General features: G+C 43.8%; 1 protein-coding gene across 3 annotated transcripts in view; it reads left to right on the top strand.

Annotated features, from left to right (window-relative positions):
* The window catches only part of LOC144668097 (KAT8 regulatory NSL complex subunit 1-like), a 249,087-nt gene that overhangs the window by 157,650 nt on the left and 65,950 nt on the right, over positions 1 to 25,487 (top strand). The gene's annotated exons all lie outside the window — the stretch shown is intronic.

The raw sequence follows: 25,487 nt of genomic DNA, 5'->3' as shown, positions 1-25,487 counted from the left end.
ACGTGATATCAAGAAACAGCCTCATGCACTGGATACTGCAAAGGCTATGGGCCCTGACAATATTCTGGCAATAGTACTGAAGACTTGTGCTCCAGAGCTTGCTGCGCCTCTAGCCAAGTTGTTCCAGTACAGCTACAACACTGGCATCTACCCAGCAGTGTGGAAAATTGCCCAGGTATGTCCTGTACACATAAAGCAGCACAAATCCAACCCGGCCAATTACCGCCCCATCAGTCTACTCTGGATCATCGGTAAAGTGATGGAAAGGGTCATCACAGTGCTATCAAGTGGTACTTGCTTGGCAATAAGCTGCTCACTGACACTCAGTTTTGGTCCGCCAGGAACACTCAGCACCTGATCGCATTACAGCCTTGATTCAAACGTGGACCAAAAGAGCTGAATTCCAGAGTCGAGGTGGGACTGACTGCCCTTGACCTAAAGGCAGCATTTGACTGAGTGTGGCATCAAGGAGCCTAAGCAAAACTATAGTCAATGGGAATCAAGGGGGAAACTCTCTGCTGGTTGGAGTCATACCTAGCACAAAGGAAGATGGTTGTGGTTGTTGGAGGTCAGTCATCTCAGTTCTAGGACATCACTGCAGGAGTTCCTCCGGGTAGTATCTGAAGCCCAGCCACCTTCAGCTGTTTCTTCAATGACCTTACTTCCATCATAAAGTCAGAAGTGGGGATGTTCGCCGATTGCGCACTATTCCACACCCTTTGCAACTCCTCAGATACTGAAGCAGACGGTGTTCAAATGCATTAAGACCTGGACAAGATCTAGGCTTGAGCTAACAAGTGGCAAGACACATTCGTGCAACAGAAGTGTCAGGCAATGGCCATCTCCAACAAGAGAGAATCTAACCATCACTCCTCCACATTCACTGGCATTACTATCGCTGAATCCCCCAATTATCAACGTCCTGGAGGTTGCCATTGACTAGAAATGGAACTGCACTGGCCATATAAACATTGTGGCTATAAGACCAAGTCAGAGGCTCGGAATCCTGTATTGAGTAACTCACCACCTGACCCCCCCAAAGCCTGTCCACCATTACAAAGTACAAGTCAGGAGTGTGATGGAATACTCTCCGCTTGCCTGGATGAGTGCAGCTCCCACAACACTCGAAGCTCAACACCACCCAAGACAAAGCAGCCCGCTTGATTGGCATCACATCCACAAATATTCACTCCCTCCACCACCAATGCACAGTGGCAGCAGTGTGTACCAGCTCTTAGGTGCATTGCAGGAACTCACCAAGGTTCCTTAGACAGCCTTCCAAATTCACGACTGCTACCATCTAGAAGGACAAGGGCAGTAGACACATGAGAACACCACCTGCAAGTTCCCCTCCGAGCCACACACCATCCTGACTTGGAAATATGTTGCCATTCCTTCACTGTTGCTGGGTCAAAATCCTGGAACAGCCTCTCTAACAGCACTGTGGGTGTACCTACACCACATGGTGCAGTTCAAGAAGGCAGTTCACCACCACCACCTCGAGGGCAACTAGGGATGGGCAATAAATGCTGGCCCTGCCAGTGCCGCCCACATCCCATGAGTAAATAGATTGGAATACTCTCTGTCTTACTGGGATACACATGATAGTTTCAGATCATAGGAATAATTGGGTAATTGAGTTTGCAAAGTATATTGCTGATACCTGCTCAGAATTTGGTGAAATTCTTGGTCTTGGTGAAAGAAGAAAGGAAGGAAGGAAAGAGGGATAAATGAAGCGACATAGAGAGAGAGAGCAAGAGGCAAGAACAGCAAATGGAAAGATAAGCAAAGTATTGAATAAGAATTGTTTGGAAAGTCAGTAAAAAAAGAGAAGTTAACAAAGTGAGTGCTGGTCCTCTCGAAAGTGAGTCTGGGGAGTTAATGGAAAATAATGAGATGGCAGATGAATTGAATAGGTATTTTGCATTGGTCTTCACTATAGAGGATACAAATAATAGCTATAAATCAGGAAATAGAAGGGAGAGAGGAACTCGAGAAAATTACAATCATCAGGGAAGTGATACTGCGCAAATTGCTGGAGCTGTGGGCTGACAAATCACCAGGCCCTGATGGACTTCATCTCGGTTTTTAAAACAAGACTTTAGTGAGATAGTTGATGTGTTGGTTTTAATTTTCCAAAATTCCCTGGATTTGGGGAAGGCTCCATTAGATTGGAAAATAGCAAATGTAACTCCTTTATTCAAAAAGGGAGCGAGACAGAAAGCAGGAAATCAGTTAGCTTAACCTCTGTCTTAGGGAAAATGTTACAAGCTATTATTAAAGATGTTATAGCAGGGCACTTAGATAAATTCAAGGTAATCAGGCAGAGTCAACATGGTTTTGTGCGAGGGAAATCATGTTTAACCAATTTATTGGAGATCTTTGAAGAAGTAACATGTGCTGTGGATAAAGGGGAACTGGTTGGTGTCCTGTACTTAAAATTTCCAGAAGGCATTTAATAAGGTGTCACATTAAAGTGTTTTGCGGAAAATAAAAGCTAATAGTGTAGGAAGTAACATTTTGGCATGGATAGAAATTTGGCTAGCTAACAGGAAAGAGTAGGCATAAATAGGTTATTTTCTGGTTGGCAAGATGCAACAAGTGGTGTGCCACAGGGGTCAGTGCTGAGGACTCAACTTTTTACAATTTATATTAATGACTTGGATGAAGGGACCAAAGGTATGATTGTTAAATTTGCCGGTGATACAATGATAGGTAGGAAAGTTTGATGTGAAGAGGACATAAGGAGGCTACAAAGGAATATAGATTGGTTAGGTGAGTGCGCAAAGATCTGGCAAATGAAGTATAATGTGGGAAATTGTGAAATTGTCCATTTTGGCAAGAAGAATAAAAATGAACTATATTTAAATGGTGAGAGATTGCAGAGGGATCTGGGTGTCCTCGTGCATAAATTGCAGAAGGTTAGCAAGCAGGTACGGCAAGTAATTAGAAAATTGAATAGAATGTTATTGTTTATTGCGAGGGGAATGGAATACAAAAGTAGGGAGGTTATCCTTCAGTTATACAGGGCATTGGTGAAACCACATCTGGAGTACTGTGTACAGTATTGGTCACCTTATTTAAGAAAGGATGTAAATGTGTTGGAAGCAGTTCAGAGAAGTTTTACCAGACTAATAGCTGGAATGGGCAGGTTGTCTTGTGAGGAAAGGTTGGACAGGCTAGGCTAGGCTTGTATCCTCTGGAGTTTAGAAGAGTCAGAGGTAACTTGATTGAAACATACAAAATTCTGAGGGGTCTTGACAATGTGGATGTGGAGAGGATGTTTCCTCTTGCGGGAGAATCTGGAACTAGGGGTCATTGTTTAAAAGTAAGGGGTCACCCATTTAAGGCAGAGATGAGAACTTTTTTCTGAGGGCCGAGAGTCTTTGGAACTCTTCCTCAAAAGGATGAAGCAGAGTTTTTGAATATTTTTAAGGAAGAGATAGATTCTTGATAAACCTTTCACCACCTTGCTAATCAGGGGTAGGCGAGAATGTGGGGTTCAGGTTACAATAGGATCTGTTGTGATCTTATTGAATGGCAGAGCAGGCTCGAGGGGTCAAGTGGCTATTCCCGCTCCTCGTTAGTATGTTCATTTCCGGTGAAACAATATTAACAGGCTCAGCAACAGATAAATGTTCCACTTCAAGGTTCCTTTTTAAATAGTAAGAAAACGCTTAAATAACAATGCTCCTCTGAATGCAAATATGGATAAGTTCTTTGTAAAGGAACAAAAACCCTGTTAACAGTTTTAACTCTTGAATTTCTGACCGAGTTGTTGATGGCCTCAAAGATTAGCCCAAATGGGCCAAGAGATGTGTCTTTTGTAGCAACAACAACTTCTATTTATATAGCACCTTAAAACCACCCCCCCCCCCCCCCCCCCCCCATCCGAGGGTCTTCACAGGCGCATTATAAAGCTAAATATGACAGGAATATGTGGCCAGAAGCTCATCATAGAAACATAGAAAATTAGGATATTAGGTCTTGTGGCCCTTAGAGCTTGCTCTGCCGTTCAGTTGGATCATGGCTGATCCTCTACTTTAATGCCATACTCCTGCTCTCTCCCCATACCCCTTGATGCCTTTAGAGTCCAGAAATCTATCTTTCCTCCTTAAATATATTCAGGAACTTGGCCTCCACAGCCTTCTGTGGTAGAGAATTCCATAGTTTCACCACCCTCTGAGTGAAGAAGTTTATCCTCATCTCAGTCCTAAATGGTCTACCCTGCATCCTGAGACAATGATCCTTTGTTCTAGACTGCCGCCTCCCAGCCACAGGTCATCCCTGCATCCAGTCTGTCCAACTCTGTCAGAGTTTTCTATGTTTCAATGAGATCTCCTCTCATTCTTCTGAGCTCTAGTCAATATAAGCCAAATCGGCCCAATCTCTCCTCATACACCAACCCTGCCATCCCAGGAATTAGTCTGGTGAACCTTCGCTGCACTCCATCTATGGCAAGTATATCCTTTCTTAGGTAAGGAGACCAAACTTGCACACAATACCCCAGATGTGGCCTCACTAAGGCCTGTAAGCTGCAGTGAGACACCCTTGCTCCTGTACTCAAATCCTCTTGCAATGAAGGCCAGCATACCATTTGCTGCCTTAACTGCTTGCTACACCTGCATCCTTGCTTTCAGTGATTGGTGTACAAGGACACCCATGTTCCTCTATACATCAGCGTTTCCCAATCTATCACCATTTAAATAATACTCTGTCATTCTGTTTTTCCTACCAAAGTCGATAACTTCACACTTATCCATGTTCTGCATCTGCCGTATTTGCCCACTCACTCAACCTGTCTAAATTGCCTTGAAGCCTCTTAATATCCTCCTCACCACTTACATTCCCACCAAGTTTCGTGTCGCCAACAAACTTGGAAATATTACGTTTGGCTCCATGTTCCAAGTCATTGATATATATTGTAAATAGCTGGGTCCCAAGCACTGATCCCTGCAGTACCCACTAGTCACCGCCTGCTACTCCGCAGAAGACCCGTTTATTCCTGCTCTCTGTTTCCCGTCCGTTAATCAATTCTCAATCCATGTGAACATATTACCCCCAATCCCATGTGCTTTAATTTTACACACTAACCTCTTATGTGGGACTTTATCAGAAGCTTTCTGAAAATCCAAATACACCACATCCACTAGTTCTCCCTATCTATTCTGCTAGTTACGCGCTCAAAATACTCCAGTAGGTTTGTCAAGCATGATTTCCCTTTCATAAATCCATGTTGACTTTGTCTAATCACGTTGATATTTTGTAAGTGTCCTGTTATCACATCCTTTATAATAGACTCTAGCATTTTCCCTACTGCTGATGTTAGGCTAACTGGTCTGTAATTCGCTGTTTTCTCCCTCCCTCCTTTTTTAAATAGCGGGGTTACATTTGTCACCCTCCAATCTGCCAGGACTGTCCCAGAATATCTAGAATTTTGGAAGATGGCAACCAACGCATCCACTATTTCCATGGCTGCCACCTTTGGTACCCTGGGATGTAGATTATCAGGTCCTCCGGAATTATCGGCTTTCAGTCCTATTAATTGCTCCAGCACTGTTCTAATAATACTAATTTTCTTCAATTCTTCCTTCTCGCTAGACCCTTGGTTCCCTAGTGTTTCTGGGAAGTTATTTGTGTCTTCCTCCTTGAAGACAGAACTAAAGTAGTTGTTTAATTGCTCTGCCATTTCCTTGTTCTCTTATAAATTCTCCCGTTTCAGACTGTATGGGACCTACATTTGTCTTTACTCATCTTTTTCCTTTTACATGCTTACCGAGGGCTTTATAGTCCACTTTTATGTTCCATGCAAGTTTACTCTCATACCTTATTTTTCCCCTCTTAATCAATCTCTTGGTCCTCTTTTGCTGAATTCTAAACTGCTCCCTATCCTCAGGCTTGCTACTTTTTTGAGCAACTTTATATGACTCCCCTTTGGATCTAATACTATCCTTAATTTCTTTTGTTAGCTTTTCCTGTTGTGTTTCTGCGCCAGAAAGGAATGTATAACTGTTGCAATGCATATATTCGCTCCTTAAATGGTAGCTATTGTCTATCCATGTCATGCCTTTTAATGAAGTTCCCCAGTCTATCATAGCCTACTCACCCCTCATATCTTCGTAGCTTCCTTTGTTTTGATTTAGAACCCTAGTTTTGGATTGTACTGCTTCACTTTCCATCCAAATGAAGAATTCTATTATGTTATGGTCACTGTTTTCATAAGGATCCCACACAACAAGATTATTAATTAACTCCCTTCTCATTGCACAATACCAAATCTAGGATAACCTGTTCCCTAGTTGGTTCCTTGACGTACTGGTCTTAAAAAACATCTCGTACACACTCCAGGAATTCATTCGCCACAGTATTAGTGCTAATTTGGTTTTCCCAACCTATATGTAGATTTAAGTCATCCATGATTACTTTATCACCGTTGTTACGATTGATTTTTGAGGGACCCTGAGGTAACAGTGCAAGAGCAGGAAGAAACATCATTGCAAGTAATACTGTGCCCATGATTAGATAAGGATAGAACCAGGTGAGAGGCACCCCACTCAGCTGAACGACAGTGAAGAGGCATTGGAGGAGAATGGTGTAGTTAACTGTATCACAGTAAAGATAACCTCTGAACAGGTGCACTGATGCGGAGCTTCAACACATCGATTTGTATGTACTCTTTGTGGAAAGGAATCATTTTGGCTTCTGAGCAGAATCAACATGCACAGCTCAAGCTCTTGGGTGTTGATGATTGGATAGTGTCTCAACTGCACGCCTGCTTGGTTTGTCGCTCATTCCCCTGAATTGATGTGCTTAAAATGATAAAATATTTTGAGAGGGTAGATAAAGTTAAGATATTTGCTCTGGTGAGTGAATTGAGAACAAGGGGCACAAACTCAAAATTAAACCTGGACTATTCCGATGTGAAATCAGGAAGTATTTTCTCAGAGTGACATGAATGTGGAATTCTGTCTTCCAAAAAGGCTATGGATACTGCGGGTCAATTGAAATTTTAAAGAGTATAACTCATAGATTTTATCGGGGAACACTGTGCAAAAGCAGGGTGCACACAGTTGGTAGTACAGTTCGAGTATGATTGAATGCGGAACATATGGCTCAATGGTCTGCTTTTCTTGTGTTCCCAAATAAGCAAAAGGATGTTGATTGAGTTAACTCCTATCCCCATTGAAAATGCTGTGTTTTCATGGGCACTTGGCATGATCTGGTATCTCACCCAGCTGGCTATTCTTAATGTAACTTAGGGGAGTCTATGTTACTCGGGGAAATGAAACTGAGCCCAGCCGAATCCTCATCTCATCTGTCTGATCACACCATGAATCATCGGATAGTGAAGTAATCAGAAGCAATAATCCTTGCTGATTTGAAGCTTTTGTCATCAGAGCCCAGGAGCACTGAGGCCAATTCTAGCATCTGCATCTGCCTCTGATTTCCTGTTAATGCATTAAAAGCCGGGGTATCAAAGTCTCTTGATTTAATGCCACACTGGGCAGTCTATTTACACCATAGTGAGCTTGGAGTTGATTTTGTCTGAGAACAAACATTAATTTATTTTTGAAAGTGTGGTTATGTTGTGCAAAGCAGCATGGTGATATAACACAGCATGTTGTGGAAAGACAAGACATATATTTGCACGGGGAAATGTCAATCAAACAATCACAGTCAAGGTAGAGACCAAGAACTTGAGAAGCAAGGGAGCATTGCAAGGTGAGCAAAAATATTGGCTTCAGCTTAAGAGTCTATGCTTAAATGAGCAGAGCCTATTAAACTTATACAAAATGTCAAGCTGAGACACATTAAAAGTTTTATTAATAAGAACATAATCATTTCTGAATGTCGAGGAAGTTGGGTGTTCCCTAAGGATCTGCAGTTTGTAGGCAGGGAGAAGCAAAAGATAAAACTGTGACTTCCAGGAGATTTTTGGATTGCATTTGAAAATAATTATGCCAGAGAGAATCATTAATTTATTGATGGCCTCTAGTGGTAGAAAGCAAGGCAGCAATATTTATGATCTGCGAGTTCTGAAGTATACCCCCCTCTGTAGGTTCAGTTTGAACACTATAATCAGAGAAACATGCATAAGTATTGATGTGGGGAAAACCTGAAATTTGATTTGCCGTTTGCCTTCCTAGTTGTCCAAATCTTTTTGGCTTTCAATTGTTGCATTTTCTGTTCTTCCCACTTTGCCTATTTAAGCCACCAAATTTGACAAGTTTTGAGTAATTCGTATACATTAGAGGCATGATTCTCATTGAACCCTAATGTCTCTGTTCATCACCTGTCAATAGTCTAACATTATATCTATTGCAAGTAGTCTGTTCCTGTTTCTTGCCCTAACCTGGATTTCAGTGATCATGAATCTCTGAAAAGTGAACTTTCAAATAGCATTTCTGCATTTTTATATTGAATTTGAGAGTACATAGAATGGCTTATGGATCTTTTTGAGGATGTTCACTGGTGGCAGCTACAGTGCTTTTTGCTTTATTTCCCAGTAATATTGATTTTATCACAAATACATGATCTTTGACATGGCATCATGGAGAAGGCATCATTGGGGAGCAGACTAATTGAATTTATCATTGAAGATAAGATAATGTAAGAAATAGGAGCATTGGGAGGCCATTTGGCCCATTGAGCCTGCTTCGCCATTCAATAAGATCATGGCTGATCTGATGGTGGCCGTAACTGCACTTTCCTGCCTGCCTCCCATAACCCTTGACTCTCATAACCCTTGACTCCCTTGTTGGTCAAAAATCTGTCTAGCTGAACCTTGAATATATTCAGTGACCCAGCCTTCACTGCTATAAGGAAGAGAATTCCAAAGACCAACAACTCGGAAGAAATTCTTCCTAATTTCTACCTTAAATGGGAGGCTCCTTATTCTGAATCTGTGCCCCCTAAGACTGAATTAACCCCTGAGGGGAAACATCCTCTCAGCATCTACCCTTTCAAGACCCCTCAGAATCTTATGTTTCAATAAGGTCACCTCTCATTCTTCTAAATTGCAATGCAATTCAACCTGCTCAACCTTTCCTGGGATGAAGGGGTTGTCTTATGGATTCAACGAAGTGAACCTTCTCTGAACAGTCTCCAATACAAGTATATCCCTCCTTAAAATTAGGAGACCAAACTGTACGCAGCTCCCCAGGTGTGGTCTCACCAATGCCCTGTACAATTGTAGCAAGACTGCCCTATTTTTTTTTATCCTCCATCGCTCTTCAGTAAATACCAACATTCTGTTTGCCTTCTGAATTACTTGCTGTATCTGCTAGCTGGCTTCCTTTTCTGTAAAAGGATAACCAAATCCCTCTGTACCGTAGCATTCTGTCACGTATCTCCATTTAAATATTTCACTTTTTTTCCTCTTCCCACTTAAATGGATAACCTCACATTTTCCTCAGCCTGTCATGATTTTACCCACTCGCTTAACCTATCTGCATCCCTTTGCAGACTCTACATCCTCCTCATAACTTGCTTTCCTACCTACCTGTATATCCAGCAAATTTCGCTGCAGTACACTCAGTCCCTTCATCCAAATCATGAATGTAGATTGTAAGTAGTTGAGGCCCCAGCACCTGTGGCACCCTATTAGTTCCAGTTTGACAACCTGAAAATTACCCATTTATCCTGATTCTCTTCCTGTTGCTTAGCTAACCTTCGACAGATGCTAATATATCACTCCCAACATGATGATTGGAGCTAACCTTTGTTTTGCAGTCGATTTACTCAGTTCTGTGTTGTTATCTTCAGTGTGTAGAGCTTGGAGTGTGGAATTACTGGGGTGCAACTCTCAACCTCATCACCTTCCCAAGTAGCATTTCTTCAAACATTACAAGAGTACAAAGGCCTCGGTCCACTAAATGCAAAAAGTGGAAACTGATAGTGCACTCATTTGAATCAGAATGTTGTGGGCCTAAGCCCCACTATAAAACCTGAGCTCAGCGATCAAAGTTGTCATTTCAGTGCTGTAGTGTCAAAAATTCTGCTTTGCTGAGATCTGTGGACAGAGAAACTGAGTTCATGTTTCAGGTTATGGTGGAATGGCCACCTTCTGTGACATAATGACCCCATGACTCTAGGTCAATGACCTTAACATCTGAACTTCTGACTTTGTGATTGCGATTTAGTTTGGAGGTGGAGTGGAGGGAACATGATATCTGAGCTGAGAATATTTCAATGGGCAGTATAGGAGAAGCTTTATTAGAATCATAGAAAGTTTACAGCACAGAAAGAGGCCACTCTGCTCATCGTATCTGTGCCAGCCAAAAATCGAGCCAGCCAGCCTAATCCCACTTTCCAGCATTTGATCCTCTGTCCTGCAGGTTACAGCAGTTGAGGTGCATATCCAGACACCTTTCAAATGAGCTGAGGGTTTCTTGCCTCTACTTCCCTTTTCAAGCAGTGAGTTCCAGACCCCCACAACGCTCAGGGTGGGAAAAAAAAACTTTCCTAATCTCCCTTCTAACCTTTCTACCAATCCTTTTAAATCTATGCTCCCTAGTCACTGACCCTTCTGCTAAAGTAAATAAGCTTCTTCCTATCCACACTATCCAGGCCCCCCTCAATTTTGTTAATCTCGATCAAATTTCTTCTCAGTTTCATGTGTTCCAAGGAGAACAACCCCAGGCTATCCAATCTTTCCTCATACCTGCAACTTCCCAGTCCTTGCAGCATCCTCGTAAATCTCCTCTGTACCCTCTCTAATGCAGTTACATCTTTTCTGCAATAGGGTGACCAGAACTTCACTCAGTACTCAAGTTGTGGACTAATTAGTGTTTTATATAGTTCCAGCATAACCTCCTTGCTGCTGTATTCTATGTCTCAGCTAAGAAATGAAAGGATTCCATATACCACCTTAACCACCTGTCCTGCTACCTTCAGGGATCTGTGGACATTCACTTCAAGGTCCCTCACTTCCTCTACACCTCTAACTATCCTCCTATTTATTGTGTAATCCTTTGCCTTTTCTGACCTCCCCAAATACATCACCTCACACCTCTCTGGGTTGAATCCCATTTGCCACTTTTCTGCCCATCTGACCAGTCCATTGATATCTCCCTGCAGTCTACGGCAATCCCCCTCACTAGCTACTGCATGGCCAGTTTGTGTCATGTACAAATGTCTTGATCATTCCCCCTACGTTTATGTCCAAATCATTAACATATGCCACAAAAAGCAGGGGTCCTAGCACTGAACTCTGGGTAATCCCAATGGAAGTAACCTTCCAGTCACAAAAATATCCATCAACAATTCCCTTTGTTTCCTGCCACTGAGCCAATTTTGTATCCAGCTTGCTATGTTCCCCTGGATCCCATGGGCTCTTTTTTTTTTAACCAGCCTGCCATGTGGGACCTTGTTAAAAGCCTTGCTAAAATCCATGTAGACCACGTCAACTCCACTGCCCTCATCGATCCTCCTTGTAACTTCCTCAAAAAGTTCAATCAAATCAGTCAGACACGACCTTCCCTTCAATCCGTGCTGACTGCCCTTGATCAATCCTGTCTCTCAGAATTGATTCCAATAATTTGCCCACCACTGAGGTCAGACTGACTGGACTGTAATTATTCTGTCTATTGCTCGCCCACTTTTTGAACAAAGGTGCAGCATTAGCAGACCTTCAATCCTCCGGCACCTCGGCTGTATCCAGTGAGGATTGGAAAATGACTTGGCCTGGAGTGTTTAATCGATTTGTGCTCGATAGCTGCTGATCTTGTCCTTGCTATATGTGAATAGAATTGCTTTCATGTTGTCCCAGTGCCATTGCCTCCCAAAGCACAGGCTCACGCCCCAGCAGCAAACCTAATAAGCAGTTGATGGAGCACACTAATGTCAGCAACCTAAAAATTCCATCCAAAACTGATCCTACTGGATAGCCAGCCATATTTATAAGCAGCTTTGGGCCTGCAACCAGCAACATGAGTTCTACCCTGGTAGCACCAGCATGGATCTCAAGCAATGTAAAAGTGGCCTGGGTACCCTCAAGATGTGTTGTCTGAGGAAAGTGGTTAGAGGCCAAGGAATGTTATAAATGTTCACTGCTTAGTCATTTCACTGATGCTCCCTCGCATGTTTCATGGTGTCAGCCTGTTTGCCTTCCTCGTAATGGACCTGAGTTTGTGTTGAACCAGAGCTGCTTGCTATGGTGGAACCCTCCTCAAATTTTCTGCATCAGTGGGTTCTACAGAACAATTAAAAGTGGTAACCAGTGATACAGTTGTAAAGCCATTAGGGGACTGAGTAATTTGTCAAGTATTATGCTTCTGATTTTAGAATTCTCATTCCCCTTGGTCTCCACCCCAAACTGCTAACAGATTTCTTTTCTCTATCAGCCTCTGCATTGATTGCCTCATCATTCTTGATGATTTCAATCACCATCACCACACTGCTTTCACCCCTCACCTTTAAACTCATTGCCCTCTTGTTTTCTATCCATATCCATGACCACCCACTCAACCTTGCCATTGGCCATGGCACCTCTGTATGGTCGTAATCATTGACACAGCCATATATCACCCTGCTAACCTTCCAAACCCACTTCCTTCTGCATCTGCCTCTTGGGAAAAATCCCCCACCCCCACAATTTCAATCTGACTGCATAGCAGTTTTAGTCTTCCATTCACCATGGTAATTCAGTTGTCAGTTTGCTCAGCCACTCCTTCATCTTTGCCTTTGCCATTGTTCCGAGAAAAACCTTTAATCTCTCTGATCCTGGTGGTTCCAATTGGTTCAGGACCTGTTTTCACTCCAAGTCCAAGACCCACACAGCTTGTTTAACCGTCTATCACTAGAACTGGCTGGACCACATCAAGTGGGCCTGAATCTCCACTTTCAAGCCACCCACTCCTCCCGGATGATCCTGGAGAACAATGATAAGCTCCAGCTTTTTCTCTCCACTTCCAACTGTCGCCTTTGCATCCTCTCCCCTGGCCCTCCATCTTCACCTCAACAAGTGTAAGGAGCCTTATGGGCTCCTTTGTCACTAAATTTGAGACCATCAGTTCAACCCCTTCCCCTTCCTGCCCACCAAGCCAAACAACGGCCCAGGCTGTCCCCCTCCCCTGCCCCCCTATCACTTTTTTCCCATCTCCCCTTGAGCCCTTTCTTCCTCCCTTTGAACATTCAGACTAAAGTTATTGTTGCGTTTTGATTCCACATGTCCCCATCACAAAGTCAGCTCTCTAACAGTACCCATGTGGCCTATCCCTACCTCAGCTACCTGCTACTGATAACATCGTTCATGCCTTTTGTCATCTCTAGACCTGATTATCCCAGTATTCTCCTGGCCAGCCTCCCATTTTCATTCTTCTGTGAACTTCATCTGGTCAGAATTGAGCTGCCCATAATAACCCTATTGCCCATCACCCTCATCCTTGCTAACCTACATTGACTCTGTTCCCTATGTGTTTATACTCTTTCCTGGCTTCACATCCCCTTATGTGTAACCTCTTCCAGTACACAACACTCTTAGAGCTCATCTTCTGACTTAGCATGCATAAATACTCTCCTTTCTCTCCCACCCCCCCCGCCCCCACCCAGGCCATCTCCTGCTGCCTCCATATTTCCTTAGCACTTAGGCCCCACTCTGTGGCATTCTCTCCCTAAGTTCCTCTCCTTTAAGACCCTCCAAAACATGCTACTTCAAACTTTTGGTTACCCTATCTGATATCTTCTTAGATCATGCATCCTTTTTCTGAGAATGACACTGTGGAACACCTTGAGGTGTCTTTCTATATCAAAGCTGCTATGTAAATGCGAGTTGTTATTGACTTGGGATCTGATGCATAATACTTCCAAGTTGCTCAGCAGTAGCATTTCTGCATCATTTACGATGGTACCATTTATCATTACCCACATAGTCTGTGTTTGCTAGTGATTTCAGTTGGCTGGGGAAAATAATCACCATTAAGCATGAAACTTAGTTTCATAGTAGTCACTTGCCTCATTCTGTGTTCCTTTGTTGGCCTTTATTGTCTTGTTGCTGCTGCAGGTAGCCAGCCTACGGTTATTATCTCAGAGAAACAACAGGACAGTTTACAAGGAGGAAAACAGAATCATATTCTAAGTTCTGTGACTGCTGAATTATTGGATTGTTGCTAAGGGGTAGGTATTGATGCTGGGTCTAGCAGGGTTGTGTTTTGTCCTGAGCAGGTGAATTTGCAATAAGTTTCTCTATTTAATGAGGCTAAAAACCACTGCCGTGTGTCTAAGTCTGAGGGCTGGTTTTCTCTAGTTGTAATTCAGTGACTCATCAATGTATCTATCAGTGACGGAGAGACCTGGGGCCAATATGTGCATTTCAGTCAGATTAAGCTGCAATTGTGTTTTGTAGTTGAAAGCTGAATAATTGGTTGTTGATGAGCTGGACAAGCACATGGTGTGTGACTGCCTTGTATAATGCTCATATACTTTTTCATATTGAAGCCAAGTAGCTAAGAGTGGTCTTCCTTCATAAATACACATCAAATATTCATAGAAATGTTATAAAACTCTTCCTTTTATTATGAAAGCTCATGGAAAAGATCAGCATTGTGTTCATAAGTTAACTTTGCAGATCAAGAGTTGGATGATAAAAGAGCGCGAGGAGAGCGGCGGAGACACAGGATAAAAGAGCGCGAGGAGTGCGGCGGAGACACAGGTTAAAAGAGTGCGAGGAGAGCGGCGGAGACACAGGATAAAAGAGCGCGAGGAGAGCGGCGGAGACACAGGATAAAAGAGCGCGAGGAGAGCGGTGGAGACACAGGATAAAAGAGCGCGAGGAGAGCGGCGGAGACACAGGATAAAAGAGCGCGAGGAGAGCGGCGGAGACACAGGATAAAAGAGCGCGAGGAGAGCGGCGGAGACACAGGATAAAAGAGCACGAGGAGAGTGGAGACACAGGATAAAAGAGCGCGAGGAGAACGGCGGAGACACAGCATAAAAGAGTGCGTGGAGTGCGGCGGAGACACGGGATAAAAGAGCGCGAGGAAAACGGAGACACAGGATAAAAGAGCGCGAGGAGAGCCGAGACACAGGATAAAAGAGCACGAGGAGAGCGGAGACACAGGATAAAAGAGCGCGAGGAGAGCGGAGACACAGGATAAAAGAGCGCGAGGAGAGCCGCGGAGACACAGGATATAAGAGCGCAAGGAGAGCGGAGACACAGGATAAAAGAGCGCGAGGAGAGCAGCGGAGACACAGGATAAAAGAGCGCGAGGAGAGCGGAGACAGGATAAAAGAGCACGAGGAGAGCAGGGAGACAGGGTAAAAGAGCGCGAGGAGAGCGGAGACACAGGATAAAAGAGTGCGAGGAGAGCGGAGACACAGGATAAAAGAGTGCGAGGAGAGCGGAGACACAGGATAAAAGAGCGCGAGGAGAGCGGCGGAGACACAGGATAAAACTGAAAAATCGACGTCACAGGAAAGCTGTGACCTGATTGGTTGGTAGGAAATCAGCACCAAATTTGAAAAAAAAAACATGGCAAAGCGAATTAATAAATGAATTAACTAAGAGATGGCTGGGCAGGTGATGTGCTGTAGCTGTATGATGTGGGAGCTGGCCGATCCCATTGTGAGCCGCAGTGACCATATCTGCAGCAAGTGTTGGTTGCTGGTGGAACTCCGGCTCAGAATTGATGAGCTGGAGTCCAAGCTCTGGATGCTGCGGCACATCCGGGAGGGGGAGAGTTACCTGGACGATTTGTTTCGGGAGGCGGTCACACCCGGTAGATTAAGTACCTCAAATTCGGTCAGTGGTCAGGGTCAGCAGGGTGTGACTGCACGTGAGGCAGGTAGGGGGATTCTGTGTTCAGGAACAGAGGAGCCTCAGCTCTTGACCTTGTCCAACAGGTACGAGGTACTTGCTCCCTGTGTGGATGAGGAACAGGGCTGTAAGGAGCTGACCACGGCACCGTGGCACAAGAGGCCATTCAAGAGGGGGGAGCAGAAAGACAAGTGGTAGTTGTAGGGGATTCTGTAATTAGGGGAATTGATAGCGTCCTTTGTAAGCAGGATCGAGAGTCCCGCATGGTATGTTGTCTGCCCGGTGCCAGGGTGAGGGACATCTCTGACCGGATTGAAAGGATATTGGAGAGGGAGGGGAGGGGGAGGATCCAGTTGTTGTGGTCCACGTCGGGACAAATAACATAGGTAAGACTAGGAAAGAGGACCTGTTTGGGGATTATCAGGAACTAGGAACTAAATTAAAGAACAGGTCCTCAAGGGTTATAATCTCCGGATTACTACCCGAGCCACGTGCAAATTGGCATAGGGACACGAGCATAAGGGAAGTAAACACGTGGCTAAAGGAGTGGTGCAGGAAAGAGGGGTTCCATTTCGTGGGGCACTGGCATCAGTATTGGAACAGGAGGGATCTGTGCCGTTGGGACGGTCTCCATCTGAACCGATCTGGGACCAATGTTCTAGCGAAAAGGGTAAATAGGGTGGTCAACAGGACTTTAAACTAGAAAGTGGGGAGGGGGGTAAAACTTCAAGAAGTATGACTAATGGGAAACAAAGCAGCAGGTTAGCATGTTGTGGGGGGTGGATTCAACTTCATGGAAAATTATGAAAAAACTGAAAAGGCAGGAGAGGCTATTAAAGTCTCCAGAACACAAAATAGGACAGTGTATTTGGAAAGGGCTAGGAATACATCAGATAAAGGGACAAAAATGAGAAGGGGGACGGGAAATACAGGACTGAAGGTGTTGTATCTGAATGCACGCCGTATACAAAATAAGGTAAATGAGCTTGTGGCGTAGATTGAAATTGGCAGGTGTGATGTGTTGGGTATCACGGAGACATGGTTGCAGGGGGATCAGGACTGGGAGCTAAATATCCAAGGATATACATCCTATCGAAAAGATAGGCAGGTTGGCAGAGGGGGTGGGGTTGCTTTGTTAGTAAGAAATGAAATAAAATCGATAGCAAGAAACGACGTAGGATCAGATGATATAGAATCTGTGTGGGTAAAGTTGAGGAACCGCAAAGGTTAAAAAAAATCCATAATGGGAGTTATGTACAGGCCTCCGGACAGTAGACAGGATGTGGGGCACAAGATACACCAGGGGATAGAAAAGACATGTAAGAAAGGCAAGGTTACAGTGATCATGGGGGATTTCAATATGCAGGTTGACTGGGAAAATCAGGTTGGTAGTGGATCCCAAGAAAAGGAATTTATGGAATGTCTACGAGATGGCTTTTTGGAGCAGCTTGTGGTGGAGCCCACTAGGGAACAGGCAATTCTAGATTTAGTGATGTGTAATGAGGCAGATTTGATAAAGGAACTTAAGGTGAAGGAACCCTTAGGAGGAACTGACCATAATATGATAGAATTTACCCTGCAATTTGAGAGGAAAAAGCTGGAATCAGATGTAACAGTATTACAGTTGATAAAGGTAACTACAGAGGCATGAGGGAGGAGCTGGCCAGAATTGACTGGGAGATGAGCCTGGCAGGAAAGACAGTGGAACAGCAATGGGAGGAGTTTCTGGGAGTAATTTGAGAGAGACAGCAAAAATTCATCCCTAGGAAGAAGAAGCATACTAAAGGGAGGACGAGGCAACCATGGCTGACAAGGGAAGTCAGGGACAGCATAAAAGCTAAAGAGAAAGCATACAATGTGGCGAAGAACAGTGGGAAGCCAGGGGATTGGGAAGCCTACAAAGACAACAGAGGACAACTAAAAAAGAAATAAGGAGGGAGAAGATTAAATATGAGGGTAAACTAGCCAGTAATATAAAAGAAGATTGCAAGAGTTTTTTTAAGGTATATAAAGGGTAAGAGAGAGGCAAAAGTGGACATTGGGCCGCTGGAAAATGACGCTGGAGAAGTAATAATGGGGAACAAAGAAATGGCGGAGGAACTGAATAGGTACTTTGTGTCAGTCTTCACGGAGGAAGACATGAGTAACATCCCCAAAATTCAAGAGAGTCGGGGGGGCAGAGGTGATATGGTGGCCATTACCAAGGAGAAGGTGCTAGGAAAACTGAAAGGTCTGAAGGTGGATAAATCACCTGGACCTGATGGATTACACTCCAGAGTTTTGAAGGAGATAGCTGAAGAGATAGTGGAGGCGTTAGTGGTGATCTTTCAGGTATCACTGGAGTCAGGAAGGGTCCCAGAGGACTGGAAAATTGCTAATGTAACCCCCCTGTTTAAGAAGGGAGTGAGGCAAAAGACGGGAAATTACAGGCCGATTAGCCTGACCTCGGTCGTTGGTAAGATTTTAGAGTCCATTATCAAGGATGAGATTTCAGAATACTTGGACATGCATGGTAAAATAGGGCAAAGTCAGCATGGTTTCATCAAAGGGAGGTCATGCCTGACAAATCTGTTAGAATTCTTTGAGGAGGTAACGAGCAGGTTGGACAAAGGAGAGCCAATGGATGTTATCTACTTGGACTTCCAGAAGGCCTTTGACAAGGTGCCGCACAGGAGGCTGCTCAGTAAGATAAGAGCCCATGGTGTTAGAGGCAAGATACTAGCATGGATAGAAGATTGGCTGTCTGGCAGGAGGCAGAGAATGGGGATAAGGGGGTCCTTCTCAGGATGGCGGCCGGTGACTAGTGGAGTTCCGCAGGGGTCAGTGTTGGGACCACAACTTTTCACTTTAATACATTAATGATCTAGATGAAGAAACTGAGGGCATCCTGGCTAAGTTTGCAGATAGGTGGAGGGACAGGTAGTATTGAGGAGGCAGGGAGGCTGCAGAAGGATTTAGACAGGTTAGGAGAATGGGCAAAGAAGTGGCAGATGGAATACAAAGTGGGGAAGTGTGAGGTCATGCACTTTGGTAGGAAGAATAGAGGCATAGACTATTTTCTAAATGGGGAGAGAATTTAGAAATCTGGAGTGCAAAAGGACTTGGGAGTCCTAGTCCAGGATTCTCTTAAGGTTAACTTGCAGGTTGACGTGGTAGTTAGGAAGGCAAATGCAATGTTGGCATTTATTTCGAGAGGACTAGAATATAAAAGCAGGGATATGCTGCTGAGGCTTTATAAGGCTCTGGTCAGGCCACATTTAGAATATTGTGAGCAATTTTGGGCCCCGTATCTCAGGAAGTATGTGCTGGCCCTGATGAGAGACCAGAGGAGGTTCACGAGAACGATCCCAGGAATGAAAGGCTTAACATATGAGGAACGTTTGAGGACTCTGGGTCTATACTCGATGGAGTTTAGAAGGATGAGGGGGGATCTGATTGAAACTTACAGAATACTGAAAGGCCTGGACAGAGTGGACGTGGGGAAGATGTTTCCATTAGTAGGAGACACTAGGACCCGAGAGCACAGCTTCAGAGTAAAGGGAAGACCTTTTAGAACAGGGATGAGGAGAAACCTCTTTAGCCAGAGAATGGTGAATCTATGGATTTCATTGCCACAGAAGGCTGTGGTGGCCAGGTCATTGAGTGTATTTAAGACCAAGATCGATAGGTTCTTGATTGGTATGGGGATCAAAAGTTACGGGGAGAAGATGGGAGAAAGGGGTTGAGAAACTTATCAACCATGATTGAATGGTGGAGCAGACTCGATGGGCCAAATGGCCTAATTTCTGCTCCTATGTCTTATGGTCTTCATACCACGTGTTCACATTTAACTGAAGCACTTCGAAAATGATATTCCTAGTTCATTTAGTTTATAAGAGACTGATACCAAGAGGGACCTTATTGAATTCGGAGGGTGAGATTGTAATGTAGTGATTCTTACACTCGGTGCATGGCCTGTCTGCACGGAAAACAGGAGACTCCAAATCCTGATTTTTTTTTTTTTACAGATATGGTAGCACAAATGCTGGAAAAAATGGTGGTCAGGGAGATGGGAGAGAAAGATGAATGAACAGGCAGTAGGGAGAACTGGATACGTGGAACAATGGGAGTAGGGTTGAAGCGGTGAAGCAAGAGAGAGGTGCTGGAGAAGATGAGGCAGAGGGCCTCGGAGGCTGCTGGAAATGGGATTTGACCAGAACTCTGAAGAGATCTGGAGCAGACAGGACCTGGAAGGGGCCATGGAGAGTTAGAACAGAGAGAGGGATACTGTACAGGAGCAGAGAATATGACTGTCAGGTTTGTGTTCTATACGATTTAGGGACAAAGGAATTTTCTCATGGGCTTGATAAGAGAATTTAAGAAGGTATGATGGTGCCTTGGGTTGTGTTCTGGCACCAACACTATGTTCCTGTCTTTGCTGCTGTCACATGCCTTCAGGCCATCAACAGAGGGTGTCTTATGTACACACCAGAACTGATGGAAAGCTATTCTTGAGATCCAAGACAAAGGTGTGCCAAGTCTTCAGAGTTGCTCTACGCTGATGACGTTGTACAAGCATTCCATACCAAGGAGCAGCTTCAGCAAACTGACAGACACTCTCGCACCTGTCAAGAGTTTGGCTTGACCTTCAGTATCAACAAAACAAATGTGATGATCCAGGATGTTGCTATCCCACCATCTATCAGAATTGACAATGTGACACTGGAGTTGTTTTTTGCTTCACATACCTAGGCTCCACCATCACGAGCAATCTGTCACTTGATGTTGAAATCAACACGCATTGCAAAAGCTGCAGTTGTGATGTCCGAGCTGAGTGAGCATATGGAACAACCTGACTGAGAACACCAGTCTACCAAGCCTGAGTCCTCGGTGCAGTCCTCTACCTGGTAATGAGTTTACTAGATTTGCTACATTTATAGAAAATTTGGTGAAAAGGCTGAATAGTTTCCAACTTCCCTGCCTCCGATGTACCCTTGGTAGGACAAGGTCACCAACTCTGAGGCCCTAGAGTATGTTAATTCCATCATCGTACACTCATTGCTAAGTCAACAACGTCTGCGCTGGCTCGGTTATGTTCATCAGATGGATGATGGCCATATACCCAAAGACCATATGTCCAGTGAATAGGCCACTGGGTCAATACCTCAAAGGTGTCCGTACCTCCAATAAAGGGGCACCTGCAAGCAAGAGATATGAAGATGGTGAATGTTGACACTGACAACTGGGAGACATTTGCTGATGGCCGTGACCTCTGAAGGCTGATTGTTTGGAAGGGCATTGGAAGAGGAGAGCAAAAACAACAAGCTCAGCTGGTCGAGAAGTGGGTCCAGAGAAAACAGAGGTCAGTGAATCGTGCATCATCTTAGCCCACTGTCTTCCTCTGCAGCAAGTGCGGCAGAGACTGCTGTGCCAGAGTGGAGCTCCTGAGCCCCACCAGGTGATACTGGACATGGGTTTTCCACCACGTCTCAAACCATGGTCTTGGGGGATGGAAGGAAGACTGCCACCACATCAGTTACTGCTTTCTTGGGATGGTAATAAATGACACAGTAGCCACAGTTCAACCATTTGCATGGTGCCAAATGTTAGCTCATCAACTGGAATTGCCGACTCTTGATCCCTTTTCCATGTGTACTTTACTATTCTTCCTATTCAAATATTTAGTCAAATCCCTTTTAAATTGTTATTCAGTCCCTATTTCATCCAGGATTAAACATTCCATGTTCTAATAACCATCAGTGTGAAAATTCTTTTCTCCCTTCCTCCTTTATGTATTTATCTGAATCAGCACCATTCGCCCCAAGTTTGTTGATAATCATCCTGTTAGCAAGGGATATTATAACAATTGAAATGCAGTGAGTTGCGCTTGTGTTCAGACAAGTTTTTTCTTTACAGGTTGGTTACGGCTGATGTTGGAGCAGGCTTACTTCCGGTTCTTATGCCATGTGTTTAGGTTGCAAATGCTATTGCTATTTTTCTGATTGGCTCAAAGTCACAACTTGTTTATATAATCATAAAAACTGCTTGCACATAAATTGTCGTTCACCCATTTGCACTGTGCCAAATGCTAGCTCGTCAACTGGAATTGTCTACTCTTGATCCCTTTTCTATGTGTACATTACTATTCTTCCTGTCTAAATATTTAGCCAGTTCCCTTTAAATTATGTTATTATAGTCCCTGTTTCATTTCGGATAAAAGATTCTATGTTCTGATAATCAATCTGAAATCTTTTTCCTACCTTCCCTCTTTGTTATGAAATACACAATTATCCACAAGCTAATGTAACTAATAGTGGCTGTTCCTACATAATCTCAGGTAAAGACACAGATGGCCAGAACCACATCGTTTTGCCTTTTCTTGCACCTGTGTGATCCACTTCAAATCCTACATTGTGCTATATACTGTTTCCGGAGTAGGATTGATGAGCTCCACTGCACAAAATGTGCATGCTGCAAAGCTGCACTGTTTAAAAATAAAGGGTTGCCCATTTAAAACAGAGATGAAGCAAATTTTTTTCATTCAGAGGGTCGTGAGTCTTTGGAACTCTCTTCCTGAAAAGGTGGTGGAAGCAGAGTCTTTGAATATTTTTAAGGCAAGGTGGATAGATTCTTAGTAAGCAAGGGATTGATAGGTTATTTGGGGTAGGTGAGATGCAGATTTCAGGTTACCATCAGATCAGCCACAATCTTACTAAATGGTGGCGCAGGTTTGAGGAGCTGAATGACTACCCTCCTGCTCCTTGTTCTTATGCAACTTAGTCATTATGATGGAGAGGTTCACTGCTGCCTTTCTGGGAATGAGAAGCACAATGGTGACAATAGGTGCATTGAAAACTTTGCCCATCTGTCACCAGAGCAGCATAGTAGGCCGTTGGAATCTTCATTGGAGCCAGCTCACCACCACCTTCTCAAGGGCAACTAGGAATGGGCAATAAATGCTGGCCCAGCCAGTGAAGCCCACATCCCATGAATGAATAAAAAAAAGGTTGATTAATGTTGCCACCTGGAGGCAAGGATTAGAACCACCTCCAGAGGGGCTCTGCTCTAGAGCTGAATCATTGCTTCCTTTTATGTGTGTTGTTTTTGGACACTATCAGAATACAAGAGTGGTATAATAAGACCAGGCACTGAGCTGTTGAGACCTGACCCCCTCTTGTAGAATTATCCAAATAGTTGGAGCTTATAGTCTTTGAAAGTAGATGACTGGTGTGGATTTGGAAAGGATGGGTGAATTGGTGTAAGTGTACAAAACTTGCTATTTGTTCACGTCTGTCTAGAATGTTTATAATATTCCTGAGCTCAGAGATCTGACTTCATACATTGTTTTTTTCTGTAATTGATGATGTGCTGGGCTGTCACTGACAGAGGTTAGTGATTCACAGGCCCAGAGCTTGCTATTTGAACTCCAGGTTTATTGTAATACCTTTCCACCAAGGGAACTCCATAGGTTGACTGCTGCAGTGATCTAATTGCCTGCTCCTTAATTTTGCAAACTCCACATTCAGAACTCTGTTGCCTTTCTGAAAACTCAGACCAATAATATGTCCTTTCCAGGTTTGTGTCTCCCTGTATCCCAGTCAGTAGACTTTAAGTTGCATTTTGATGCATCAGATCCACCCCTGGGCTTGTGTTGATCAGAGCTTGTCCTCTCTTGAATGCAACTTTTAAACAGTTTTCCTGTATTTTACTGAGTATGTAGCCTCAACCATTCTTGTGTGGTTTGGTGAACAGAGACCTGCTCCTTGGAGAAAAGTTTGCTTGGCTGCTGTCAAATCACCCCTGGTGTCATGAGCAAAGTTAGGGAACAGATCACCTGCTTGCCTGCTGCTTTTGCAAATCAGTGGCATATGCTGAGGATAAGGAGTGCTATCATTTCTAAATGGCTTTCCTCTATCAGGTTGTTTATGTGCACACGATGTGGTATTGTTTGGGACATTTTACCATTCTGGCTGGTGGTGAAGGGAATTGATTTCCTATGTTAACCTATTTGCTAAAGCTAACAGTACATTACAAGAACATCCCAGAATTGACTACGTAATTTTTCTGCTGTTTGCGTGCTGTTTACTGTTCTAGAGTTAATCGTGTATGTAATTCATAGAACACTGAGATTCTGACTCTAGTTGATGGGCCTCTTGTTGATCAAATTCAGTCCATAAGTTACCTTTTTTGAAACGGAGAGCCTACACCTATGATCTGTGGAACCAACTGCAACCTAGTGCAACTGGAATTTTATCACTTGGTGATAAAGCAGGAAATGGGGTGGGGATGCAAAACTGAAAAGGTTGCAGTAAACAGAATGGACTGCTTAACCTTACTGTTCTGAATTTATTTTCAAGGTGCACAATATGTCTCAGGGCATAAGGTCCAACAGGTGCAAGTTTTTGACATCTTTCCATGTGCGGAAATGTTTTGGCTTCTCAGTGGTGTGGCTGAGATCCAGCAACTTGTTTTATAAGGAATCACTCCCACTTCCATGCTCAAATTTTTCTGCTGCCGCCTTCCTGTGTAAAATAGCTTTCTCAAGGGCAATCAGGAATGGGCAATAAATGCTGAATTGGGCTGAGTTAAAACATAGTTTTCACAACCCAGAAGAATGCCATCCTTTTTGGAGCTCACTGAAAGAACTGCCTAACTAATTCCATATGAACATACAAATTAGGAGCAAGAGTAGGCCACTTGCCCCCTCAAACCTGCTCCACTGTTCAATAAGATCATGGCTGATCTGAATGTAACCTCAACCCCACATTCCTGCCTACTCCTGATGACCTTTCAACCCCTTCTTAATCAAGAATCTATCTAGCTCTGTCTTAAAAATATTCAAGGACTCTGCTTCCACTGCCTTTTGAGGAAGAGAGTTCCAAAGACTCACTACCCTCAGAGAAACATTTCTCTTCATCTCTGCTTTAAATGGGCGACCTCTTATTTTTAAACAGTGACCCCTCATTTTTGATCCTCCTACAAGAGAAAACACCCTCTCCACATTCACCCTGTCAAGACCCCTCAGGATCTTGTGTTTCAATCAAGTTGCTTCTTACTCTTCTGAATTCCAGTGGATACAAGCCTAACCTGTCCAGCCTTCCCTTATGAGACAACCCGCCTGTTGGCCTAGTAAACCTTCTCTGAGCTGCTAATGCTTTTACATCTTTCCTTAAATAAGGAGACCAGTACTGTACACAATACTCCAGATGTGATCTCACCCAGTGCCCTGTATAACTAAAGCATAATCTCCCTACTTTTGTAATCAATTCTCCTTGCAATAAAAGATAACATTCTATTAGCTTTCCTAATTACTTGCTTTACCTGCATACTAGCCTTTTGTGCTTCATGCACTTGGACACCCAGATCCCTCTGAATCTGAGCTTTGCGCACACACCATATACCTTTTTATTCTTCTTGCCAATATGAATAGCTTCACATTTGTCCACATTATCCTCCATTTGCTACATCTTTGCCCACTCACAACTTATCTATGTCTCTTTGTAGCCTCCCTGTGTCCTGTTCACAGTTTACTTTCCTCCTTATTTTTGTGTCGTCAGTAAATTTAACAATCGCTCAAACCATTCCCTTGCCCCTTCCCTATCTCTTTTTTAAAATCTTACATTTTCAAATGTATGTCCATGTCCTATTTAAAAGCTGCTACAGATCCTGCTACAACTATAGATTCTAGTAGGACATTCGATTTGCAAGTAACCTCTGTAATTGAATGTTGTGCTAAGCTCACTCCCTTCGTTAG

This window comes from Cetorhinus maximus, chromosome 25 (genome assembly GCF_964194155.1).
Source record: "Cetorhinus maximus chromosome 25, sCetMax3.hap1.1, whole genome shotgun sequence".
Classification (NCBI taxonomy): Eukaryota; Metazoa; Chordata; class Chondrichthyes; order Lamniformes; family Cetorhinidae; genus Cetorhinus; species Cetorhinus maximus.
This window is presented reverse-complemented; position numbering and strand designations above follow the sequence as displayed.